Source organism: Patella vulgata, chromosome 6, assembly GCF_932274485.2.
Source record: "Patella vulgata chromosome 6, xgPatVulg1.2, whole genome shotgun sequence".
In the NCBI taxonomy this organism is placed as follows: Eukaryota; Metazoa; Mollusca; class Gastropoda; family Patellidae; genus Patella; species Patella vulgata.
The window spans coordinates 33,478,910-33,506,898 of NC_065884.2; the positions used below are offsets into that span (position 1 = coordinate 33,478,910).

At 35.8% G+C, this 27,989-nt stretch overlaps 1 protein-coding gene across 2 annotated transcripts in view; it reads left to right on the forward strand.

Annotated features, from left to right (window-relative positions):
• Nucleotides 1-27,989, forward strand: part of LOC126825420 (phosphatidylinositol 4-phosphate 3-kinase C2 domain-containing subunit alpha) — a 684,289-nt gene that overhangs the window by 198,876 nt on the left and 457,424 nt on the right. For both annotated transcript variants that reach the window (XR_008788423.1, XM_056101571.1), the window contains exon 8: nt 5,996-6,065. The gene's annotated coding sequence lies outside the window, so the exon portion shown is untranslated. The remainder of the gene's footprint in view (nt 1-5,995; nt 6,066-27,989) is intronic.

The following is a 27,989-nucleotide window of genomic DNA, read 5'->3' on the forward strand; positions in this document are numbered from 1 at the left end:
GTATATCAAGGTTGTGGACCCTATAGAGGTCACAATTTTTATCCGATTTTGTTGAAACTTGAAATGTAAGTTTATAACCCAAAGATCTCGGTCCCTTTGGATATTTGCACATATCGATTTGTAATTTCCTGAATTATGGCCCTTGATTGTAAGAAAAATCACTTTCTTTTTAGCTTTTTTTCTATCCATCTCTCGAAAATGTGGGCATATCCTGCCTGGCAGCCGCTGGTTTAATTTTTCTACCGACCTTCCTGTCTCTGTGGACTGTAAACAATTGGTCTTTTGATTGGAATTTGAGTCGGCCATTTTTATTGGCTAATTTAGGTGAAATAGCAGGAAAACACGTTTGTGCCGTCAAATTTTTCAAAATTTTCTTGGAGGACAACTTTGGAGTAGCTAACTCACTGGCTTGAATAGCAGAAAAATGCATTTCGACGTATAAAAATTGGGCGTGGCTCTGCCACTAGAGGGTTGGATAAGGAACAATATAAATAGGTACCACCCTATTATTGAAATGATTGATATGCTGAAATTGAACAAAATCTGTTAATTATAGCAAGCTGTAGAGTATTTACATATAAAAATTAACAAAAAAGTGGTTGAGGTACCACATCCCTGTGGGTCAGGAAATGCACCAAAATAAATAGTTGCTATCCCTAGTAGTATAAGGAATAAATATGTCAAGTTTCTTGTACCGTAAAGACAGCAACTATTTATTTTGGTGCATGCCCTGACCCCCTAGGGCAGTGTCACACCCGCTTTTTTGTTGATATTTTGTCTGTATATTTGGCAAAACAAACCAAATGCCTAGCCTTCTTTGCCTCTTGTCATAAAACAGCCATTTTATATTTCATTTTAAAAAGTACCATATCAATCAAAACAGGAATGTGGACGTATATTTCAGCATTAGCGATGCTCTTGTTGTATTTATCATCTACAGGCTGCAATTCCGAATGGATCATCTTGGAACTTTGTATATTGCTAAATACCCAAACAAATACCCAAAATTAAACGATACCTGGGTTACAGTGTGAATTGCCAAAAATTGTTTTAACTCACAGTATACACTAGGGATTTGGTATCGTTTATAACAGGGTTTTTAGCGCTGGAAAGTATGCATAGAGTTTACTTTCAAAACACTGTTCGATAATTGATAAAAAATCGTTTAAGAATTACATAAATGGGTTAGTTAGTACTATGACTTAGTTTAATGGTAACAGGTTTAGTTTCTCCGAGAGTCGTTTAAAAATGGCCGACCCGTTCACTTATCTACGACGTTTACTTATTAGACGAGCCGTCTGCTTTCTCGGGATACGTTGAATAATCAACACACCATTTACTTATCTACGGCCTCTACTTATTAGACGAGCCGTTTAATTTCCCGAGATACGTTGAAACATCAACACACGTTTGATTTATCTACGGCGTTGAAAAATTAGACGAACCTTTTAATTTCCCGCGAGCCGTTTATCCGATCGGTTAATTTTGATTACGATTATTTACATATGAAGTACGATTAAAAAAGGGGAATATAAAAAATGCACACCCATAGATGATAACCTTACCGTGGTCTAAGTATTATATATTATCCATTATCCTATAAACTTAGTATTCCACCATTGACAAATAAATCAAAAATCGGTAAATCACGTCCCAGGTAATTATACAATTGTCAATCGGTAAATCACATCCCAGGTAATGTATCTTTTTTAAATCACAAATGAATTAACCAGTCTTCCATATGTACATGTGGTCATAAGTCAGTGCGATAATCTCGCAAGACTGTACATTAGACTGGCGCCAAATAAAAAATCACTGTCAATCTCTATAGACAAGCTGTCACTCATTTTCAGACAACGTAATCACTTGATTGGGGGCCCCTGTGCAATTTAGTTGATTATTGGGTAATACGTAGAGTAAATGATGTATTTTGGCGAGTAATTAAGCTGGCAATATGTAATTATAGAATATTTTTTTTTATAAAGAAGATAAATGATGTTAGACATCATAAACTAACAAACAACACGAGTATACTTTATTACAAAAACATTGGTGAACTAATCTAAAATCATAACGACAATTATAAAAACAATACAAATATACTTTACTACAAAAACATCGGTGAACTGACCTAAGATCTAAAATCATAACGCCAATTAACAAACAATACGAATATACAGCGGGGAACTAATCCTGGTCGTGATCGGTAATCAACAAAAATCGACGAGTAAAACTTATTTATTCCATACATTATTGTTTATGTAACAATAAGTAAGTGTTTAACATTTTGTTTCACGGTAAGTACAACTCAGTTAATTATAATAACAAGGGGGATGAAACACCCCGGGATAAAACAGAACGATAAAATAATTTTTAATGGTAAATATCTAATTATACAAAAACACATTGATGAACAGGGTCGAAAAGCTCTCTTCTCAGTCTCAAAAGTTTGTAATGAAAATTATTTTAATATTGTAACTAAACTTTGTATTTTTTATACTTTTATCTCTTGTATTCAAATTATGGGGTTTTCATTCAGGACATGATATAGAACAAATACATTTAAGATACCTTAGGAAAATCTTAGATACAAGAACAACCACAAATTCCCACATGATCTATTATGAACTTGGATGTGTCCCTTTAATCATTACGAGAAAGTTACAGATATTTAAATACTGGATTAAAATACGTTCTTCTACTAATGTCTTACTTAATTCTTGCTACTCTAATATGTTAATAAATAATGACCCGTGGGTCCTGAATGTTAAGAAGAAACTTTTTAAAATTGGCTTGGTAGATTAATGGGAAAAACCTGCTCATCTCATAAACACAAATTGTATCCATATCATCAGACAAAGATTATTAGACATATTTAGACAGGAGTGTATTGAGAAATTTGAATTATCAAGTAAATGTATCATTTATAAGCATATTGTGAATACATTTGGCTTACAATATTATTTGACTAAATCAATAGATAGAAAAAACAGACAAGAAATTACAAGAACCCGCTTGTCCAGTCATAATTTAAATATTGAAAGGTTATGATATAGTACTAAATATATTGAGAGAAGTTAACGATTATGTACATTGTGTAATTTTGAAGACATTGAAGTTGAGTACCATTTTGTTTTAATTTGTCCAATTTATAAAAATCTGAGATAATAATATATAAAAAAGTATTATTATTCGAACCCTAGTGTTTTTAAATTATTTAATCTTTTATGTACTAAAAATGTATTTTATTCACAGGATACCGAAACAAGCCAAAGGCTTATATAAATCGGCTTCCCAAAAGCAAGATATATAAATGATATAAACATATATTATATAAATATCAATATACATGTATAGGAGTATTAATGTAGATATATATTAAGATTACAGGAAGAATATAATCAAGTTTTAGCTAGCATCAGGACCAAGAAGGGGTCGATACTCGACTGCTGAGTTTAAGTTCATTACCCCAAAATCATGAAGAGATTAAACGGAATAGTAACAATTAATATACCATCACTCTACTCTCCATATCATGATTCTTGTTTGTAATACTGTGTTTATATATTCGTATATATGGATATTTGTATTGCTTTTTTTTTGTTTTGTAAATATTTTTGCTTTTCCCAATGAGTCTGTGACTCAAGGGTAATAAAAACTTGAAACAGTCCGAGGTCAAATGGTTGTGGGATGAACTGACCCGCACCCGGCTGGTAACTACAGGTGGGAATTAATAAAACAACAGCATTCGAATAATTAATGTTAATAAAAAGGGACATTTATGACTCAACTGTACATTCAAAGGCATGATTTTGTATGGCACCCAGACAGGTGAGAATTAATAAAACAATAGCATTCGACCAATCGAAGAATTAATCCATATTGTACTTACGAACATGTATATTCAAAAACATGGTTTCATATGGCACCCAGGCACTTGACCACATGTGTGAATTAATAAAACAATAGCATTCGACTAATCAAATAATCAATCTATGTAATAACGTTCATTTATGACTCCATCCTATATTCGGAAAAATTCAAATTTTTTTTTTTGTGACCGAAATTTTTTTTCGTCCCAAAAATTTTGGAGAAAAAAATATCGGAAATTTTTTTTGGGGGGTGGAGGGGTATTTGAAAACGAACATCGTGACAGAAAATATATTTTTCTGCAAAAAAATTTTGGAGAAAAAAAAATCGGAAATTTTTTTTGGGGGGGTGGAGGGGTATTTGTAAAACGAACATCGTAATGACCTTGGCCTTCCTTCGTCGGCGCTCATTTGGTCCAAAACCACACACAGAGGACCAGGTTCCCGGTTACCTATTTAGGGTGTTTTCCGGTATTTAGGATGTTTTCCGGTATTTAGTGTTTTTCCGGTGTTTTCCGGTATTCAGTATAAAATGGTGTTTTCCGGTTGTTTTCCGGTATATAGTATTGCCGCCGTTACACCCTAAGGACAGCTGAATTCGAATTTCGTGAAAATCGGCCCAAAACTGACAGACAAAATGGCTGCCCTTCGTTCTCAAATAGCGTAAAAATATGGTATATCAAGGTTGTGGACCCTATAGAGGTCACAATTTTAATTCGATTTTGTTGAAACTTGAAATATAAGTTCATAACCCAAAGATCTTGGTTCCTTTCGATATTTTCGCATATCGGACCGTAACTGCCTGAATTATGGCCCTTGATTGTAGGAAAAATCACTTTCTTATTAGCTTGTTCTCTGTGTTCTGTTTTATTTATAAACCCTTTTCTTTTTCGGGAATGTTGATTTTGAATCAGTACCAAAATTTAACACCTGTACCCAATAATCAACTAAATTACACAGAAGCCCCCAATCAAGTAATTACGCTGTCTGAAAATGGGCGACAGCTTGTCTATAGAGATTGACAGTGACTTTTTTTGGCGCCAATCTAATGTACAGTCTCACGAGATTATCAGACTGCCATTGTAAGCTTGATTTATGAAAACGTGTACAGATGGAAGACTAGTTAATTCATTTGTGATTTAAAAAAGATACATTACCAGGGACGTGATTTACCGATTTCCAATTGTATAATTACCTGGGACGTGATTTACCGATTTTTGATTTGTCAATGGTGGAATACTAAGTTTATAGGATAATGGATAATATATAATACTACGACCACGGTAAAGTGATCATCTATGGGTGTGCATTTTTTATATTCCCCTTTTTTATTCGTACTTCATATGTAAATAAGCGTAATCAAAATTAATCGATCGGATAAACGGCTCGCGGGAAATTAAAAGGTTCATCTAATTTTTCAAAGCCGTAGATAAATTAATCATGTGTTGATTTTTCAAAGTATCTCCGGAAATTAAAACGGATCGTCTGATAAGTAAAGGCCGTAGATAAGTAAACGGTGTGTTGATTTTTCAACGTATCTCGGGGAAAGCAGACGGCTCGTCTAACAAGTAAACCTCGTAGATAAGTGAACGGATCGGCCATTTTTAAACAACTCTCGGAGAAACTAAACCCATAACCAGTAATCTAAGTCATAGTATTAACTAACCCATTTATGTAATTCTTAAATGATTTTTTATCAGTTATCGAACAATCTTTTGAAAGTAAACTCTATGCATACTTTACAGCGCTAAAAACCCCATTCTAAACGATACCAAACCCTAGTGATAAGTGATTTCGAAGTTCAAAGAATACACACAGGACTAAAATGGCATGTAAACCCCTTTTAAAATTTGTTATTAGAAAGCATGCAGTTTCCGGGTTACTTTTCCAAATTTGACTTTGTTTCGCATTAAATTTCCGAACTGGCACAGATGTGTTTTCCCAAAATGGTCAGAAAGAGCCCCAGATTGCTTGAGGGCATAAGGATTTTGATCAGATTCGGTCAACATCAAAGGTTTCTTTTCGGATAAGCTGCTTTCTAGACATAGCTGCTGTGTGGGAGTATTTCCACGTTTTGTGTGGCTATCGTTCAAGAACAATATAATAATATTAATCTATATTTACAGAGAATCATTAGATATTCTCATGGATACATTTTACAAGGAAGTAGAGAAATTAACAGATCAGGTTTTACAGGTAATTATAAAAAAAGAACTTCTCTCAAGGTCTAAATATTTACAAAGTTTCATGAGTTGCCGATAAGTTTTCTGAACCAACTAATTTACTTGAGTTTCAGATATCTTATTTTTATACGTCCACATTGAAATGTGGTCGTATATTGTTGTCGCCCCCGTCGGTCCATCCAAGCAATTGTGGATGCTCTATAGGCTAAAGTTAATATCCGATTGACTTTAAATTTTGTACACAGTGTTTAGGTCATGAGACGAAAAAGCCTATTGATTTTCAGCGATTTTCGATAATTACTGCCAGAGTTATGGCCCTTGATCACTTCAAAAAATCTTGTGGACCCTCTAGAGGTCAAAGTTAATATCCGATTGACTTTAAATTTATACACAGTATTTAAGGTCTTGAGACGAGGAAGCCTATTGATTTTCAACGATTTTCATTAATTACTACCAGAGTTATGGTCCTTGATCACTTTAAAAAATCTTGTGGACTTTCTAGAGGTGAAAGTTAATATCCGATTGACATTAAATTTATACACAGTGTTTAAGGTCATGAGACGAAGAATCCAATGGATTTTCAGCAATTTCCGATAATTACTACCAGAGTTATGTCCCTTGATCACTTTGAAAAATCTTGTGGACGCTCTAGAGGCTAAAGTTATTATTCGATGTACTTTAAATTTATACACGGTGTTTAAGGTCATGAGACAAAGAATCCTATTGATTTTCAGAGATTTCCGATAATTACTGCCAGAGTTATGGCCCTTGATGACTTTGAAAAATCTTGTGGACACTCTAGAGGCTAAAGTTAATATCTGATTGACTTTAAATTGATACACAGTGTTTAAGATTATGAGACGAAGAATCCTATTGATTTTCAGCGATTTCCGATAATTTTGCCAGAGTTATGGCCCTTGATCACTTTGAAAAATCTTGTGGACACTCTAGAGGCTAAAGTTAATATCCGATTGACTTCAAATTTATACACAGTGTTTAAGGTCATGAGACGAAGAAGCCTATTGATTTTCAGCGATTTCCGATAATTATTGCCAGAGTTATGGCCCTTGATCACTTTGAAAAATCTTCTGGACACTCTAGAGGCTAAAGTTAATATCCGATTGATTTTAAATTGATACACAGTGTTCTCTGCTTACCCTAAGCAGAAAATGCTCATCTTCGAACTCCAACAAGGCATTGACCTAATAAACACCTACACCAAGTTTGAACATTGTAGCTCAATTAGAAAGAGAGTTATTGTGTCCCAAAAAGTGTGACGGACAGACAGACAGACAACCAGGTGGACGAACCCATTTTAATAGTCCCCTGCTTTCTTCGAAATTCGGGGGACAAAAGAATGAATTTCATACAAACAAGTAAACCGAAATTATGAGCACGGAAGAGTCTATTAGTATTTTAGAAATTGATTTATTTAGCACACGATAAATATATCTGATACACTGCATGGAACGGTGAAATAGTAAAACCATGGGTTATAAACAAGTATATCAAGTTTCATCAAAATCGAGTCAAAATCGTGACCTCTAGAGGGTCCACAACCGTGATATATCATATTTTTACACTCATTGCATACGAGGGGCGGCCATTTTGTCCTGCAGTTTTGGTCTGATTTTCACGAAGTTCGAACTTAATTGACATAACAGTGTATTGGTGATATATTCAAACGTTTTTTTTAAATTGGATAATAATTGTGACCTCTAAAGGAACCGAAAGCTAAAAACGTGATTTTTCGTACAATCAGGGGCCATATTTCAGGAAGTTAAGGTCCGATATGCCCGAATATCGAAATGAACCAAGATCTTTGGGTTATAAACATGCATTTCAAGTTTCATCAACATCAAATGAAAATTGTGACCTCTCGAGTGTCAACAAGATAAAAACGTGATTTTTTGTACAATCTGGGGCCATAATCCATGAAGTTATGGCCCGATACATGCCAATATCGAAAGGAACCAATATCTTTGGGAGATAGACCTATATTTCAAGTTTTGTCAAAATCTCATAAAAATTTTGACCTGTAGAGTGTCCACAAACAAATTATGGACAGACAGACAGGGGCGACGACAATATACATCCACTATTTCCGATTTTGACAAAACTTGAAATCTGTCTGTCTGTCACACTTTTTGGGACACAATAACTCTCTTTCTAATTGAGCTACAATGTTCAAACTTGGTGTAGGTGTTTATTGTGTCAGTGCCTTGATGAAGTTCGAAGATGAGGATTTTCTGCTTAGGGTAAGCAGAGATAAGCAATTTGATTGGTTGATGCTTTGGGACACGATTACTTTAGTTCTAATTAAGTGAGAGTGACGAAACTTGGTGTATAATTTCATTACTTCAGTACCTTGAGTAAGTTCGATAATGAGCATTTTCTGATCAGAGTGAGCAGAGCGCTAAGCAATTTGATTTACCGAAGCTTTGGAACACAATAACTCTCATTCTAATTGAGATAGAATGTTCACACTTGGCGTAGGTTTCTATTAGGTGAATGCCTTGATGGAGTTTGAAGATGAAAATTTTCTGCTTAGGGTAAGCAAAGATAAGCAATTTGATTGGTTGATGCTTTGTGGCACCATAACTTTGGTTATAATGAAGTGAGAGCGATGAAACTCCGAATATAGATTCATTATATCATTACCTTGACTAAGTTCGATGTTGAGAATTTTCTGCTTAGGCTATGGAACGATAAGCAATTTGATTGGTCAAGACTTTGGAACATAAGAACTCTGCATTCAATTAAGGTAGAATGTTTAAACTTGATGTAGATGTTCATTAGGTGAATGTCTTGACTGAGTTCAATGATTAACATTTTGAGCTGAAGCTAAGCAGAGCTGATCAATTTCATTGGTCAATGCTTTGGGACAAGATAATCTTGATTGTATCTGATAGAGAGTGGTGAAACTCAGTGTATAGTTTGATTGCTCAATACTTTTGAAAAACATAAATGTGCGATTAATTAATATGTGTCATCTATTTATTTTGGGATTTCAGCGGGGGACATCAGCCTCACTGTTGGCTTGTTTTTTATACGCCCACATTTTCATGTGGACGTATTATGCCGTCGCCCCGTCCGTCCGGATGTCTGTCTGTCCATCCACAATTTGTTTGTGGACACTCTAGAGGTCACAATTCTCATCCGATTTTGACGAAACTTGAAATATAGGTTTATCTCCAAAAGATCTTGGCTGCTTTTGATATTGGCATGTATCGGATCGAAACTTCATGGATTATGGCCCCTGTTTGTACGAAAAATCACGTTTTTAGCTTTTGGACCCTATAGAGGTCACAATTTTTATCCGATTTTGTTGAAACATGAAATGTAAGTTTATAACCCAAAGATCTCGGTTCCTTTCGATATTCGCGCATATCGGACCATAACTTCCTGAATTATGGCCCCTGATTGTACGAAAAATCGCGTTTTTAGCTTGTGGACCCAATAGAAGTCATAATTTTTATCCGATTTAAAAATCTGTGTTATTATATCACTGTTACAACCTAAGGACGCTGAGTTTGAATTTCGTGAAAATCAGCCCAAAATTGACAGACAAAATGGCCGCCATTCGTTCTCAAATAGCGTAAGAATATGGTATATCAAGGTTGTGGATACTACAGAGGTCACAATTTTTATACGCCCACATTTTCATGTGGACGTATTATGCCGTCGCCCCTGTCCTGTCTGTCTGTCCGTCCGTCCGTCCACAATTGTTTGTGGACTCTCTACAGGTCACAATTCTTATCCGATTTTGATGTTTTTAGCTTGTGAACCCTATAGAGGTCACAATTTTTATCCGATCTTGTTGAAACTTTAAATGTAAATTTATAACCCAAAGATCTCGGTTCCTTTCGATATTCGTGCATATCGGACCGTAACTTCCTGAATTATGGCCCCTGATTGTACGAAAAATCGCGTTTTTAGCTTGTGGACCCTATAGAAGTCATATTGTTTATCCGATTTAAAAAACTGTATTATTATATCACCGTTACACCCTAAGGACGACTGAATTCGAATTTCATTAAATCAACCCAAAATTGACAGACAAAATGTCCGCCGTTCGTTCTCAAATAGCGTAAAAATACGGTATATCAAGGTTGTGGACCCTATAGACGTCACAATTTTTATCCGATTTTGTTGAAACTTGAAATGTAAGTTTATAACACAAAGTTCTCAGTTCCTTTCGATATTCGTGCATATTGAATTGTAATTTCCTGAATAGTAGGAAAAATCACTTACTTGTTAACTTGTTCTCTATCCATCTCTCGAAAATGTGGGCGTATCCTGTCTGGCAGCCACTGGTTCTGTTACACACGATTATATTGTATTCTAACATTGTATAACGTACCTTATTATATGTTATTACTACATGTATTTTCATCGTTATATATATTGTTTAATAGTTATTATTTCTCAAATGTAAATAGATATTCACACTATTCTTCGGTGCTCAGAATTTCAGCTTGTATATATGTATGTGTATGAAATTCAATATTTCTGTTATCTGTTATCATATATCTGTTTCAATAAAATTAGCGGAAACAGATTGGTGTTGATGATCTTTTTTTAACCATTAGTTGTGTTTGAAAATTTAATCCAGATATCAAAGTGCTGCCTGCCCCAAAACATGTGCCAGTCCACATGAAACAAGAATAAATATAAAAATAAACACACTTGTATGGATATACTACTTCTGAATTTTATTAACATGCTACGTTTCAATACACATACAGGTATCGTTATCAAGCAAATAATGATTAATTAAGAAAAACGTGGTGCAATATATAGATGAACACTTTGGAAGCCATATAGCAGATAAAACAATAACAACAAATTGATTAACAAGATGAAAGATATAATATATAGACAACAGGTAGAAACCATTTAGCAGATAACACAATAACAACAATTAATCAACTAGATCAAAGATAATAGAATAAAACAACCCAGAGACGACCCCAAGGGTGTTATATTTAAAATAAAATGTGAGTGTAATGACGCATATATTGGAAAAACATCACGTCCGATTTCAGTGCGAATTAAAGAGCATCACACCGCAGTTAGAAAGCAGGAATATAATAAATCAGCAATTGCAGAACATATTTTCAACAACCCGCAGCATGAAATCAAATGGAAAAAGACGGAAATTCTAGCCAGGAACTTGACAGTGTGGAAAAACAGAATTCTCAGAGAAGCCCTAGAAATCCAAAAACATAAGCCTAAATTAAACAGAGACTCAGGACATTTTCTCAAATCTATGGGTAGATTTACTCAATCCCTAATAAGTGTGTGGTTAATGTCCCCTCCCCCCAAAAAAATTTTGTTATGTTCTTTTTTTCCTTTTTTCTTTTTACCTGCTAAAATAGTTTCTACTTGCTATCTATATATTTGTTCTGGTTAATTAATTGTGGTCATTGGTTTATCTGCAAAATGGTTTCTAATTGTTATCTTTGATCTGGTTGATTAATTAATTGTTGTTATTGTGTTATCTGCTAAATGGTTTCTACCTGTTGTCTATATATTATAATCAATTTGTTGTTATTGTTTTATCTGCTATATGGCTTCAAAAGTGTTCATAATATTGCACCACGTTTTTGTTAATTAATCATTATTTGCTTGATAACAATATCTTTATGTGTATTGAAACATAGCATGTTAATAAAATTCAGAAGTAGTATTTCAATACAAGTGTGTTTATTTTTAGTGAAATCTATTTCTATATGTCTTATAAGGATTAAGTAAATATAAATTGTAAATTAAATAACAATACACATTGTGCCGTATTCTGCATGGGGAAGCCGTTGTAAGAATGGGAACGGGCACAAATAGTGTGACGAATGAAACCTTGCCACTGAGCATTTAAATTCATAGTTAAATATGAAAGTATTTATACATCGATCTATCTAACTAACCATCTTCGGTGTCTTTTGCAAACTACAGCGGTAATCAAAATCGCCGACAAATATTCCCTTTGTTCACTGCCATCCATTATTGTTTTAAAAATTTCCTCAGATTCGAGAATATTAATAAATAATCAATCATTTATTTAGGATACTAATATATATATATATATATATATAATCACTTATAGTAACAATACTCACCAGAAATTTATATAGTTAACAATTTCACTCTCAACTGGCGACGGTTCCACTTACTGACGCACATCAAAGATAACTGGCGGTTTCACTCAGATAGTGAGCGGTAGCCAAAATAGTGATGTTTTCTTAATTAGTCACGCTTTTTCCAGTTTCTCTAACAAGCGTTTTAATTACTCACGTTATTTTTGCATACTGACACAAGTAAGGAATACTAACCAAATAACTTAAATACCTACCTTATGATTATTACTGACCATTTATAGGAATACTGACGTACATTGCAAGTACTGACAGGTTTAAGCGACTACTGACAACACATATATTTCTCACGAGTTTCCACGAATAGTAAGGACAATTAAGCTTTTCTACTTGCTTGATGGATATTCTAACGCAGAAGCTCGTTATTAAAAGCTCTGACACCAGTTCTACACACTATGCATCTTGCAGTGTAATGAAGGTTGAGTTCGAATTTCGTGAAAATCAAATCGAAACTGCCTGATAAAATGGACGCTCCTTGTACGCAAATTGTGTACAAATATGTAATACGAAAGTTGTGGACCCTCTAGAGGTCACAATTTTTGTCTGATTTTGATGAAACTTAAAATATATCTTTATAGCCCAAAAATCTGAGTCCCTTTCGATTTTCGTGCATTTTAGATCATAGTTCTCCTATTTTCAATGTTTTCACTTGATTTTAAATGTATAATCCCTTTGTTGCTGGCTTCAATACCTGTACCTGTCGTGCCTTAATGTCTCAATCTTTCAGTACTATTGTTGGCATGGTGTTGGTTACTGCTATAGTCAAAATGTCTTGACACTGTTTCTCTCTGTTTTTTATACGCCTACATTTTCATGTGGACGTATATTATTGTCGCCCCTGGACGTCTGGACTGTACGAAAAATTGCGTTTTTAGCTTGTGGTTTCTCTAGAGGTCGCAATTATTATCCAATTTAAAAAACTGTGTGAAAATATCACTGTTACAGCATAATGATGGTTGAGTTCGGAATTCGGGAAAATCTGAGCAAAACTGACGGACAAAATGGACGCCCCTCGTACAACGCAAATGGTGTAAATAATTGGTATCTTAAGGTTGTAGATCCTCTAGAGGCCACAATTTTTGTCCGATTTTGATGCAACCTTAATATTATGCTCATATCACAAAGGTCTTGGTTCCTTTCGATATTCGTGCATATCGGAACGTAACTTCCTGAATTATGGCCCTTGATCATATGAAAAATTGCATTTTAAGCTTGTGGTCCCTCTAGAGTTAACAATTTTTATCCAATTTAAAAAAACGTTTGAATATATCAACATTACACCCTAATGATGGTTTTGTTCGAATTTCGTGAAAATCTAACCAAAATTGCCGGACAAAATGGCCACCCCTTGTACGCTAATAGTGTATAAATATGGTATATCAAGGTTGTGGACTCTCTAGAGGTCACAATTTTTATCCGATTTTGTTGAAACTTATCTTGGTAGCTTTCGATATATGCTCATATCAGATTGTAACTTCCTGAATTATGTCCCCTGATTGTACGAAAAATCCTGTTTTTAGCTCTAGAGGTCACAATTATTTACAAAAACGTTCAAATATATCCCCGTTACACCGTAATGTTGGTTGAGTTTAAATTTCGTGAAAATCGGACGAAAACTGCCAGACAAAATGGCCGCCCCTCTACGCAAATAGTGTAAACATCTGGTATATCAAGGTTGTGGACCCTCTAGAGGTCACAATTTTCATCCAATTTTAATGAAACTTGAAATGCATGTTTATAACCCAAAGATCTTAGTTCCTGTCGATATTCGCACATATCTGATTGTACCTTCGTGAATTATGGCCCTTGATGTTACGAAAAATCGATTTTTGTTTAGCTTGTTCTCTATCCATCTCTTGAAAAATGTGGGCGTATCCTGCCTTGCAGCCGCTGGTAATTTCTTCTTTCACAGTTTGTTTATTTCTGTCTTCATTTAATACACTAGTAGTGCCATAGGCACTTCATCAGGTTCTATATTGACATCCTGATGCTCTAGTAAAGCTTTAACAACAATATGATCACTGGTTAATCTTCTGGTTAATCTTGTTGACAGCTCTAAATCATTAGTAGGTTTTGTGGTTCCATTATTATCATTGAGCCTCTGATCCATCCAATCAGATATTACCAAATATTTTTCAGCAAAACGAGCCAGTTTTTCTAATTCTTGCATGTTTTTTGTGCTTGTCCTTCCTATTTGCTCATGTAGTCGCGGTAACATTCCCGCCCGTGTTATCTTCAATAGAATCATATCAGGTAGTGGCGAATTCATGCAGCCTTCCAGTTTCTTCATGAAGAAATATATTCTGCTACTGTTTCTTCGCATTGCTGTTTCCTTCTACATAGTTTTTGTCTATAATCAACAATAGCTTCATGACCATATTCGTCTTTAAACACAGTTTCCAATTCTTTAAAATCCATTTTTATCGTTGTAGAAACTGATTGAAACCACACTGATGCTCTGTTTGTCATGAATGAAGAAAAGAATTCAATCTTGCTGTCCTCTGTTACATTTAATATTTCACATGCAAATTCAAACTTCTGTAGCCATTTCTTTGGATTTTCATGTCCTTCATCTCCAGGAAATTCCAATTTGACGGCTTAAAACATTATATTGTAAATCATCTGGCGCCCCATCTTGGAGTTGCAATTATCTTCTTTTGTCTTGATGGGGGTGGAAGACTCAAAGAAACACTCACGGCTTGAGAGATACTCACAGATCTACTTGGCTATCTCTCCATATATCATCCGGGGTTTATGCTTATCAGTCCAACCTTCGACGATGGGTTGTATGTGCAATCTAGTTGGAGGTGTTAGATTGAACATACAATAGTTGAACAACTCACTTCTTCTTGGTAAAGTTCTCTATTCTTAAAACAATACTTAAACAATAATAATATATCTACAATAATGACCAACAGGCTAGGGAATGTAATAATGAACAGTGTCTAAGAAATAACTTATCAGAGACCTGCCCTTCAGTATGCCCTGCAGTCTGCCTATTGGCGACTACCGCCTTTTTTCAATATACAATTTTCAGGACTTTTATAATTCTATTATACTTTTAGCCTGTTTTTTAATAACCCTAACTTTATAATCCTTAATACATTAATGTCTACTGGATTAACTAGACAATACATAATAATATTATACAGAGTTGACTTTGATAAGGCTCCAGGCTAATCTGTAATGGCTGGGACCTCCAATTAACTATGCTCTTATTCTATCTGGTCATACTTTTATACGCTTTATAAAAATATGTACGCTCAAATCCGAGTGAAAACTATTTTTAGCCCACCAAAATGAAATTCGATCGTTTATATAATGAATTATGATCCCACTAATGTTCAATTTAGTAAGCCCTCCCAAGAAAAATGTCATCTATTATCCTATTTGGAAATAGCCCATACTGTACACTCTCTCATTTAGAAGGCTGATATGCGAGTAGAAATGTTACGATACAAATAATTGGGCCTTTCACGACTGATCCCGACTGAGACATAAATGATGTGTCACGTTGGATAATATTTGAACCATTTTAAATCGAAATGGATTCACACTTGGGAACTTTTGCAAAGAATGGCTAAACAATTTCATAAGATTTAGTCCGGAAGGGTCCCCACATTCTTCATATTTATATGTTACAACTTAGTCATGTAATCCCCTGTATTCACGGTGTAGTATTCCAATCTGATTAAAACACAGATCCTATTTCGTTTCGTTTTTTATAGTTCAAAATTTCATTTTACTTGTCTTTACTACACTAGGAAGAGTTGTTATCATTGACGTGTTCTGGATGGTGTGAGGGATTATCCAATGAAACAGTCTATTGTTTCGCGTGTTTTGCAAGGAAATGTGGGTAATCCACTAGTAACATCAATGCTGATTGGTTAATCAAATGTCTGACGTCAAAAGCAGCTCGAATGACCTCTGATGCGACCTATCGCTACAACCAATCAGATCTTCATGTAGTGTAGGCCATCGAAAGTATAAAAAAACAAAACGAAATATAGATCTGTATTTTAATCAGATTGTGTAGCATTCATACCCAATGTTTTTCTCTTATGATTACCTTACTCATATTTTAATTATCTAAATCCTAAGTTAAGAATGTAGAAGGTATAGTCCATGTTTTCTTCTGAGATTACCTTATTATCAACTGTTTCTGCACATTTATAAATTTTGTAAGCTTGATAAAGGCTATTGAAATCTTGTCAAAACGTCCTGTGTGGATAATTGTAATTGTGGTATTATTATTCTTAATCCCTTATTATCCATTGTGTAAGGTAGGTAAAATGTAAATACAATATAGGGCAATTAAGAAGCTGCATATATCATTCTTATAAGGCCTTACTTTTAAAGCAAAGATTTAAAAGTTTCTGGACGTATTTGCTTTTGCGGGCTGGAATAGGTGGTGGAGGGGGTGGAGCAACGAGCACTGAATCTCAAAGTTTTTAATCCAAGACTAAGGTCTTATATATAACTTGTCTTTGACCTTAGTCAACATTAAAATAAAATGAAATGGGGTTTAACATCCTGCTTTTCTGTAAGGTACCTAGGCTAATGAAGACAGGCCTTTACCATTCAGTTGGGTATGAGGGATATTTTGCCCGGACAGCAATGCTACACCCTACTTTTTTTCCATGCTGCCAGTAGTATACATGGACCTCAATTTTTCTTTCAAACCGAAGAAGTAGGCGTTTTTCATCGACAGGCCATCCATGCTGTATCACCAACAAGTTGAAACCAGGCAGGAAAATCCATGAGGAACTTTCTTACCAAACACCGGACCTCCTGGTTACTGAGTAAACACCATACCCACTGAGCCACTGTGGCATATTTTGTTTGAAGACAAGACATCCCAATCCCTATTTTGCGTATTGCGACGCTCCCGCATGCCAGAGAAGGCACCAAAATCACCATACACTCACCTAAGGAATCAAATGTGTGACCATAACACACAAGTGACTAGCAAATTAGAGTTTAGAACACTATACTGCAGATTACTTTGACATATCAACCCCCACCTCTCCCCACTTCTCCTTGTGCCTATATTTTCCATATAAATAAAATCAAAGATATGTGTAAGTATGTATGTCTGGAACAAAATAACCAGCATGACCACGTAAATGTTTTAGGCCATCGAATATGATGGGGCCCAAGCGAATAACGCTTCTTCGCCGCTCTGCACCTACACATATGTGGTATCAAAGTAACTAGCATGACCCTGTGAATGTTTTAGGCCATCAAATTTGACCCCCAAGCAAATTGGGCCTCAGTCATGGGCGAATAATGATTCGTCGCCGCGTTCCACCCCCACATATGTGCTATCAACTTAACCAGCGTGATCCTGTGCATCTTGCGGAGTTGGCAGGTTGAATGATTAGCACATGCACGCTGTATCGTAAGGTTTGTCGGCTGGCATGGTTTCGATTCCGCGGTTGTACGTGACAAGGAGTAGAGTAGCCTGTCCAACCTCGAGGGTTTCCTCCTACTGCTAAATACTCCTACGCGCATGTGAATTATTGAAATAAAATTGAAACATGTTTGTCCTGAAATGACCTAGTTTTGAGTGGACGGTAAACTCCATTTTTTAGTTTGTGGACCCTATAGAGGTCACAATTTTAATTCTATTTTGATGAAACTTGAAATGTAAGTTCATAACCCAAAGATTATTGAATTGTAATTTCCTGAATTATGGCCCTTGATTGTAGGAAAAATCACTTTCTTTTTAGCTTGTTCTCTATCCACCTCTCTAAAATGTGGGGGTATCCTGCCTGGCAGCTGCTGGTTACTTTTTAATTCGCTATTTATTTACAGAGGGCTGTCGTTTACTTTCGACGATTTTGCAAGGTTTCGTGAAATCGTCGTTGAATTACCCAAGACAAGTTTTGCCAAGTTAGGAAATTTAACAAATTGTTTCGTATTTTAAATTTGCCACAGTGAATTTATTGAAACGAAGGGTAGTCTCGATTGACCAGATTTACTGTTCGAGACTATTGGCATTTAGGGTTAAGGGGAAACAAATCTTTTTATACACCCACATTTTCATGTGGACGTATACTGTCGTTGACCCCGTCCGTCCGTCCACAATTTGTTTGTGGACACTCTACAGGTCACAATTCTTATCCGATTTTGACGAAATTTGAAATATAGGTTTATCTTCAAAAGATCTTGGTTGCTTTTGATATTGGCATGTATCGGATCGAAACTTCATGGATTATGGCCCCTGTTTGTACGAAAAATCACGTTTTTAGTTTGTGGACCCTATAGAGGTCACAGTTTTAATCCTATTTTGAGAAACTTGAAATGTAAGTTTATAACCCAAAGATCTCGGTTCCTTTCGATATTCGCGCATATTGGACCGTAACTTCCTGAATTATGGCCCCTGATTGTACGAAAAATTGCGTTTTTAGCTTGTGGACCCTATAGAGGTCATAATTTTTATCCGATTTACAAAAACGTTTTAGAATACCACCGTAACGCCCTAAGGACCGCTGAGTTTGAATTTCGTGAAAATCGGCCCGAAACTGACAGACAAAATGGACGCCATTCGTTCTCAAGTAGCGTAAAAATATGGTATACTAGCAGAATGCCGCAAACCCGCAAACCCCAAACAGACAGACAAACAGCCAACAGACAAACGACAGTCACAAATATTAGTATAGAAGATAGATAGATAGATCAAGGTTGTGGACCCTACAGAGGTCACAATTTTTATCCGATTTTGTTGAAACTTGAAATGTACGTTTATAACACAAAGATCTCTGTTCCTTTCGATATTTGCACATATTGAATTTTAAATTCCTGAATTATGGCCCTTGATTGTAGGAAAAATCGCGTTTTTACCTTGTGGACCGTATAGAGGTCTTAATTATTATCCGATTTTAAAAAACACTGTATCACTGTTACACCCTAAGGACGGCTGAGTTCGAATTTTGTGAAAATGGGCCCAAAACTGACAGGCAAAATAGCCGCCCCTTGTTCTCAAATAGTGTAAAAATATGGTATATCAAGGTTGTGGACTAGAGGTCGCAATTTTCTTCCGATTTTGATGGAACTTGAAATTTAAGTTTATAATCCAAAGAGCTCGGTTCCTTTCGATATTTGTACATATCGAGTCGTAACTTCCTGAATTATGGCCCCTGATTGTACGAAAAATGTTGTGGACCTTGTAGAGGTAACAATTTTAATCCGATTTTGATGAAACTTGAAATGCATGTTTATAACCCAAAGATATTGGTTGCTTTCGATATTTGTGCATATCGGATCGTACCTTCCTGAATTATGGCCCCTGATTGTACGAAAAATGGCGTTTTTAGCTTGGGGTCGCTGTAGAGGTCACAATTATTATCCGATTTAAAACACTGTTTGAATGAATCATCCTTACACCATAATGAAGGTTGAGTTCGAATTTCGTGAACTGCCAGACACAATGGCCGCCCCTTGTACGCAAATAGTGTAAACATCTGGTATATTAAGGTTGTGGACCCTTTGGAGGTCACAATTTTGTGCCGATTTTGATGAAACTTGAAATGCATGTTTATAGCCCAAAGATCTTGGTTGGTTTCGATATTCGCGCATATCGGATCGTAACTTCCTGAATTATGGCCCCTGATTGTACGAAAAGGTCACGGTTAATAACCTATTTATAAAAACGTTCGAATATATCAGCGTTACTCCATTATGATGGCTGAGTACGAATTTCATGAGAATCGGACCAAAACTGCCGGACAAAATGGCCGCCTCTTGCACGCAAATAGTGTAAATATATGGACACAGATCACTAAAGATTTCCCCATTGACTCCAGTGTTAATTCTCGTATCTTAGACCGGCTCTAACTTTTTCCCAAATTTTCGTTGGGTAGAACGCTTCCTACCACAGATGGAGCAACATGTGGCAACCACTTGCCCAAAAGCACGTATGAGGTTCTTCATGAAAAACTTGAGATACACAAGCTGGAAGTAGAGACAAGTAAACATGCAATTTCAGGCCCTACATTTCAACGTAACCAACCTCTCAACTCTTGTATCCTTCCGCATCAAAATTATGAATATTCACCAAAACCTGGCAGAAAATGTATTTTCAAACCCTTTTCCTCAATTCTACACCAAAAAGTCAACAAAAATCGCCATGCAAAAGGGGGGAAAAAGGAAAAGGGAGAGGAAGACTAAAAATAGCTTTGGCCCTTGTTTCGTGCGTGACTGCGTAGGAATATTTGGTGATCTGTGTCCTATATAGGGGTGAAACTTCAGGTATCACCAAATAGCCTTTCCCATGTGTTCTGGCAACATGCCGGTGAAAGAAAATCAAAATCAAAGAATAACTGTAAAAATGATGGCCCTTTAAGTACACATGCTGCTTTATGTACATCTGTGCATCTCAGGTCCATAGGCCTTTTGTGCTAAAATTTAAAAATCTTTCTTATTAAAGGCAGTATCTGAGTTCTGTGAAAAAATTAGACAAGTTACAAAGAAACTACATAGAAAACACTCATAATTTGGAATTTTTTTAAAAAATATCATTTTTTACTGCCATGTGATGAAAAATGTACAAAATTTACATGTAGCATCTCTCAAAATACCAATAATTTTCCACTTTTTTAAATATCCAGACGGATAAGAAATATATTTTTAGAATCTGTGGACAATATGCAAACAGAAAAAATGCAAACCAGTTGCAATGATTGTAATATTAGAGATCTATACTGAAACATGTATGCCTACCCCCTGAACATGCCACTGATTGAATTAATCTAATCTATGGTTGCAGAACTTACATTACCAAAGGAATCTGTCTAACAGCTATGTTTTACCATCCCTGGCTAACATATGCACATATAAACTAAAATAGGTGCAATAAATATGAATTATGGTTAAAAATAGGCCTTGATGAATGAAAAAAATGCCATATTTGGTCTATGATCACCCCTCTCTAACAGAAGGGTCACAGAATACACAATTTTCACAAATTTGGGAATATTTCAATGTTTCCAACATCTCAAACCTCAGAGGCATGTTACAAATTTGTATTGCAATCCTAGTGCTGAAGCAAGATGTCTGGAACTTTAACATTAATTTCCTGAAAAAATGAAGTCAAAAAAGTAGTCATGACAGACTTGACAACATAAAAAGAGGCCTGAAAAGGAGAAAATTAACATTTTATTGTTTTATAGGCAACATAAATGCAGCAAACACCACAAATGCTGGATTTTGATAAGAAAATATTGAACATTAAACTGACATTTACACATCTACACCAGTTTTATATCTGGGTCTGGTCTCATTGGCCTGAAATGCCTCAGGGTTCTACGTTTGACTCTGAACAAATAAGGGTTAGAAATCCTTGAAATGCACAAAAAAAATATTTTTGGGTGAAAAATAACATTCTTAGCTGTAATTGAACCACAAATTCCAATTAAAATCATTTACATGTCAACACAGGTGCATTTAAATCCCTCAAAACACATTAATAGAAAAGGGTGGGGTGGGGCATTTATTGCCTCTCTAAACAGAATGATGGAGTAAAAAATGTCTAGAAAGGCTGGGATATTGCTTCCAACATGAAGGAAATGCAAGAATTTAATGTTTCAAAGAAGAAAAAAATGCTTATTCTGGGTAAAATAGTGGCAAAATTGAGCCAACCCCTGTTTTGAACATTTTGTACAAACCCATCTGCTGTACATTATTAACTCAGTATTACCAATTTTAAATTTTCTGTAGGAAGGCTGGAGCTATTTCTAAACCTGACAAACATGTAGATCCCATCTAAGTTATATTAGCAAAGAAAATATGGGCATTTTTAGACATTTAGACTCATTTTAGTAGTCATGAAAATATTAATTTCTACATCCAAATGGGGGGAATCTCAAGATTTTTTGTGAATATTCCTGATTTTTAGACAAAATTTGGTGAAATTTCAATACTGTTCACTTTATCTGTGCTTTCTGAGACTGAATAAGCCAACATTACTATCCAGCATTGGTTTGGGCGATCACTATGACCTTTGTACAATAACTAAACTTCCCTTTGCAAGAATTACAAATAGGCCAGTACTAGGCATCATTAATAAATTTCCGACCAATACAGAGCACCAGTCAATAATTACTACTTTACATGACGACAGTGTGACGTTTGATGTCAACGGTATTCAAAGTTGGCTGGTCAGACTGAAGACAAAGACTAGAAAGCTGGGTAAACATATAAAGAATTGTAATAAATCGTTAATATTATATGACGATTAACTCGACAGCCCATTTTTCCCGGGATAGTGGAAAAGACACCATCGGCAGATACCAGCACGATACATTTAATAAATAGAGGGACACAGACATCTGTCGATGCTGCGACTTTGACCAAGTTAAATAGGAAAAATAAGAATTTATTAAAAAGCATCAATAGGTATACAAAAACAATTTTCTGTTTAAAAAATCGACTAAGGAAGACCTGAAAAGAATTGATTCGCGCGAAGGCTAATAATAATAAAGTTTTGGCAAATAAAAAAAATGGTTTTAAGTCCCAACCTCCTGGGGAAGAAGTAATTTTGTATGATGTCGAAAATCAAAGATACACTTCAGAATGCCATAATTTGGTCATGCAACTAAAAAACCTCAACGTTTCCGATAGGAATGTCAACGCGGTTATAACCACATGTTTGGCTGTCGTGGGACTCAAAATCTAATTATACTCCAACAAAATCTACAGTTCAAAGAATATCATGTGAGCGCGTCAGTGTATCTTTAAAACATGTTTTGGAAACCCCAAAGTCAGCGAAAAACACCACTTTATATGGACGAAACTACAAAATTTGGCTCCAAAGTCGGGTTGTTATTTACCTTTTAAGTTGTATCTCAAGTCCCTTGGGATTTAAAAATTACCGCTGACGGAATTTCATGGTAACCGGTTTAATATAATTTTCCACAATGCCCCAATTATAAATTATATGGCCAAGCATATAACAAAATTTCTTAGTGATTTTGGAACAGAAAATAGATTGACCCAAAGCATATTTTTAGATATTAAAATTCCGTTATTTCATATTGAGTGCCAGGATTTGGGCTTGATAGATAAATTAATTACTGCTCCACTGTGGCGCATGTTAGAAAGCGGCATTAATGCACTTGACATGAAAACTATTTATCAGAAATAACATGATTTTTTCAAAAACCCGAATATTCAAAACTTTGTTGAAGGCAAATCACACCCATTTGTATCTCTAATCAAAATTGAAAATGATTCGGTCCTTGCTAACCTGACGAAATTTAATTCTGATATAACTCTTAATTCAACCCTGATCCATGTTTTGGAAGTCCTCTTTGTCGAGTTCAGAAAGTACATTGCAAAAATTTTACTTGAGTATCGAGATGACTTTAATCCTTCGTGTTTGAGTTCTGCCACGCCTCACAACAAATTACCAGAAACCGTGTTCAGTCATCTCCATAGATTAATGAGGATCACGCCCTTGTCTAATATTTTTGGCAACGAAGCGTCCATTTTATATAAAATGAATAAATCTGATGAATGGCTAAAAAATCTTTCACCTGATAAACGTAATTTGGTCTTAATGGATGCTCAAACGATAACTAAAAATCAACTTTCTAAATTTAGGCAAAGATGGGAAGAAATCGAAAGAAAAAAGCTAGCGGTTCCTTTTGTGAAAAAAAATGAATTAATAGAAAAGGGGAAACGCGAGATTAGGAAAAAAGAGCACCTAGCAACAGAAATTGTCGGGGTGGGTCTTTTGAAAAGTGAGGGTATGGAAAATGGGCTTTTACAACTTACAGATTGGGAAATGAAAGAGGCACCAAGGCACAGCTCAGGTTTCGTAGGTATGTTTTAAATCAGCAAGTTTCCAATAAGTCTATATTTTATTTTTTTCTGTCGCCGGTAAGGAACACTCGATTCCAGTTTTAAAAGAAAATTTACAAAAATTTATTGACCTGCCTGATCCTACCTAACCGGAATAAGCTTTCAATGCCCATTTTTAGCGGTTATTAAAAAATACAATTTCTTCATTCTTCGCTTCTAATTTATTTGTCAATCCAGACGTCTCAGCAGACTAACATTCCGACACTTCTCAGAGTATTTTAACAAATCATTATTTAATAACTGTTTTCTTTAAACCAATCGGTTAATTTTCGGGTAGCAATTTATTTTACAAAATACGCCTACTACTGTACATCAGCTTTGATATTGTGTTTGAAAAGTTGCCTTTGACATACTCTAAGTAAAACTAAACCTTTTATTTTGTCCCAAGGGGAACAATTGAGAATATATGTTTATTACAGATTAGTTCTAAATTACATATCTGTGTTTGGTAAATAATGACTATGTATTATTTATTATCAATTGGTTTGTGAAATGTCGTAACAGATTGTGTTCGGGGATAAGATTTGAGTTATGCTTTGTTTGAATACACCTGCGCTGATTACCTTAATTTTTTAACCTATTTATCTTTGGGAAAACTTGTATTTCTGTCTATAATAGCTGACATGATAATATTGACTGTTTTATGAAACATATCTGCCAAGACAGATGTTCTACTGTACATAATATACATAGATATGATTTAAGGGTGTTGTAATAGACGACATACCGTTACAAAGAAGATCTAACATACAGGCATATTCATTTAGAGGGCGTTGATCACGATGAGATGTGTTTTTGTACGCCCACATTGAAATGTGGTCGTATATTGTCGTCGCCCCCGTCCAATTGTGGACGCTCAAAAGGCTAAAGTTAATATTAATATCTGATTGACTTTGAATTTATACACAGTGTTTAAGGTCATGAGACGAAGAATCCTATTGATTTTCAGCGATTTCCGATAATTACTTCCAGAGTTATGGCCCTTGATCACCTTAACAAATCTTGTGGACGCGCTAGAGGCCAAAGTTATTATCCAATTGACTTTAAATTTATACACAGTCAGTATTTAATGTCATGAGATGAAGAATCCTATTGATTTTCAACGATTTCTGATAATTACTGCCAGAGTTATGGCCCTTGATCACTTTGAAAAATCTTGTGGACTCTCTAGAGGCTAAAGTTAATATCCGATTGACTTTAAATGTATACACAGTGTTTAAGGTCATGAGTCGAAGAAGCCTATTGATTTTCAGCGATTTTCCGATAATTACTGCCAGAGTTATGGCCCTTGATCACTTTGAAAAATCTTGTGGACGCTCTAGAGGCTAAAGTTAATATCTGATTGGCTTTAAATTGATACACAGTGTTTAAGGTTATGAGACGAAGAAGCCTATTGATTTTCAAGAATCTTTATGACTTGAACAGTCATGATGTTCACACGATATAAAAAGTTTTGTATACTAAACGTTAGCATGGGGCAGAACTTTATAAAAACCAAACAAATTCTAATGGTTTTCTGATAATTACTTAATGAGTTGTTACTCTAAATCAGATTTTAATGTAATATAAATGTTTCATTACCGAAAAAAAGTAAAAATATGTGACAACTCTTGTTGACTGCCCGGACGATATAGCTGCTGTGGGCGTATGTTTCGTTGCCTGGCAACCTATCTTTAGTGTTTAGTGTGCATATATATAAATACATACAATTTGCTTTTTGTTATCAATTTATCATAGCTAAATATTTGTTTTGTTTGATTTATAAATCCGTTTCGGTTTCGGGAATGTGGATTTTGAGTTAGTACCCAACTTGACACAAAAATATAACCCTGGTGTCCAATCCCCGTTATGTGACCTCCCTGACACACATTATTTTTATACGCCCACATTTTCATGTGGACGTATATTGTCGTCGCCCCCTGTCCGTCTGTCTACAATTGTTTGTGAACAGTCTACAGGTCACAATTTTTACCCAATTTCAATGAAACTTGAAATATAGATTTATCACCCTAAGATCTCGGCTCCTTTTGATATTGGCATCTATCGGACCGTAACTTCATGGATATATGGCCCCTGATTGTACGAAAAATCACGTTTTTGGCTTGTGAACACTGTAGAGGCCACAATTTTTATCTGATTTTGTTGAAACTTGAAATGTAAGTTTATAACCCAAAGATCTCGGTTCCTTTCGATATTCGCGCATATCGGATCGTAACTTCCTGAATTATGGCCCCTGATTGTACGTAAAAACACGTTTTTTGGCTTGTGGACCCTATAGAGGTCATAATTTTTATCCGATTTAAAAAAACGTTTTATTATATCACCGTTAAACCCTAAGGACGGTAGAGTTTGAATTTCGTGAAAATCGGCCTAAAACTGACAGACAAAATGGCCGCCGTTCGTTCTCAAATAGCGTAAAAATATGGTATATCAAGGTTGTGGACCCTATAGAGGTCACAATTTCTATCCGATTTTGTTGAAACTTGAAATGTAAGTTTACAACCCAAAGATCTCGGTTCCTTTCGATATTCGCGCATATCGGACTGTAACTTCCTGAATTATGGCCCCTGATTGTACAAAACATCACGTTTTTAGCTTGTGGACCCTATAGAGGTCATATTTATTATCCGATTTAAAAAATCATATTATTATATCACCGTTACACCCTAAGGATGACTGAGTTCGAATTTCGTGAAAATCGTCCAAAAACTGACAGATAAAATGGCCGCCCTTCGTTCTCAAATAGCGTAAAAATATGGTATATCAAGGTTGTGGACCCTATCGAGGTTACAATTTTTATCCGATTTTATTGAAACTTGAAATGTAAGTTTATAACCCAAAGATCTTGGTTCCTTTCGATATTTGCGCATATCGGACCGTAACTTATTGAATTATGGCCCCTGATTGTACGAAAAATCACGTTTTTAGCTTGTGGACCCTATAGAGGTCATAATTTTTATCCGATTTAAAAAAACGTATTATTATATGACCGTTACACCCTAAGGACGACCAAGTTCGAATTTCGTGAAAATTGGCCCAAAACTGACAGACAAAATGGCCGCCCCTCGTTCTCAAATAGCGTAAAAATATGGTATATCAAGGTTGTGGACCCTATAGAGGTCACAATTTTTATCCGATTTTGTTGAAACTTGAAATGTAAGTTTATAACTCAAAGATCTTGGTTCCTTTCGATATTTGCGCATATCGAATTGTAATTTCCTGAATTATGGCCCTTGATTGTAGGTTGGCGGCTACACTAGGTCTGGCCCGAGTCTGAAATTGGGGTATAGGGGTAGCTCAGACCGGGGAGTAACATAGGCCAGGTGGCGTTAGTCTACCACTTCCGGTTTTGGAGTTGTGACCCCCGAGCGAAGTCTGTCTGTTCAGGGTTGGCGTTAGTCAGGTGGCGTTAGTCTACCACTTCCGGTTTCGGAGTTATGACCCTCCAGTGAAGTCTGTCTGTTCGGGGTTGGCGGCTACATATGCCCCGAGTCTGAAATTTGGGGTATAGAGGTAGCTCGGACCGGGGAGTAACATAGGCCAGGTGGCGTTAGTCTACCACTTCCGGTTTCGGAGTTATGACCCCCGGGCGAAGCCAGTCTGTTCAGGGTTGGCGGCTACACTAGGTCTGCCCCGAGTCTGAAATTTGGGGTATAGGGGTAGCTCGGACCGGGGAGTAACATAGGCCAGGTGGCGTTAGTCTACCACTTCCGGTTTTGGAGTTATGACCCCCGGGCGAAGACGGTCTGTTCGGGGTTGGCGGCTACACTAGGTCTGCCCCGAGTCTGAAATTTGGGGTATAGGGGTAGCATGGACCGGGGAGTAACATAGACCAGGTGGCATTAGTCTACCACTTCCGGTTTCGGAGTTATGACCCCCGAGCGAAGCCGGTCTGTTCAGGGGTTGGCGGCTACACT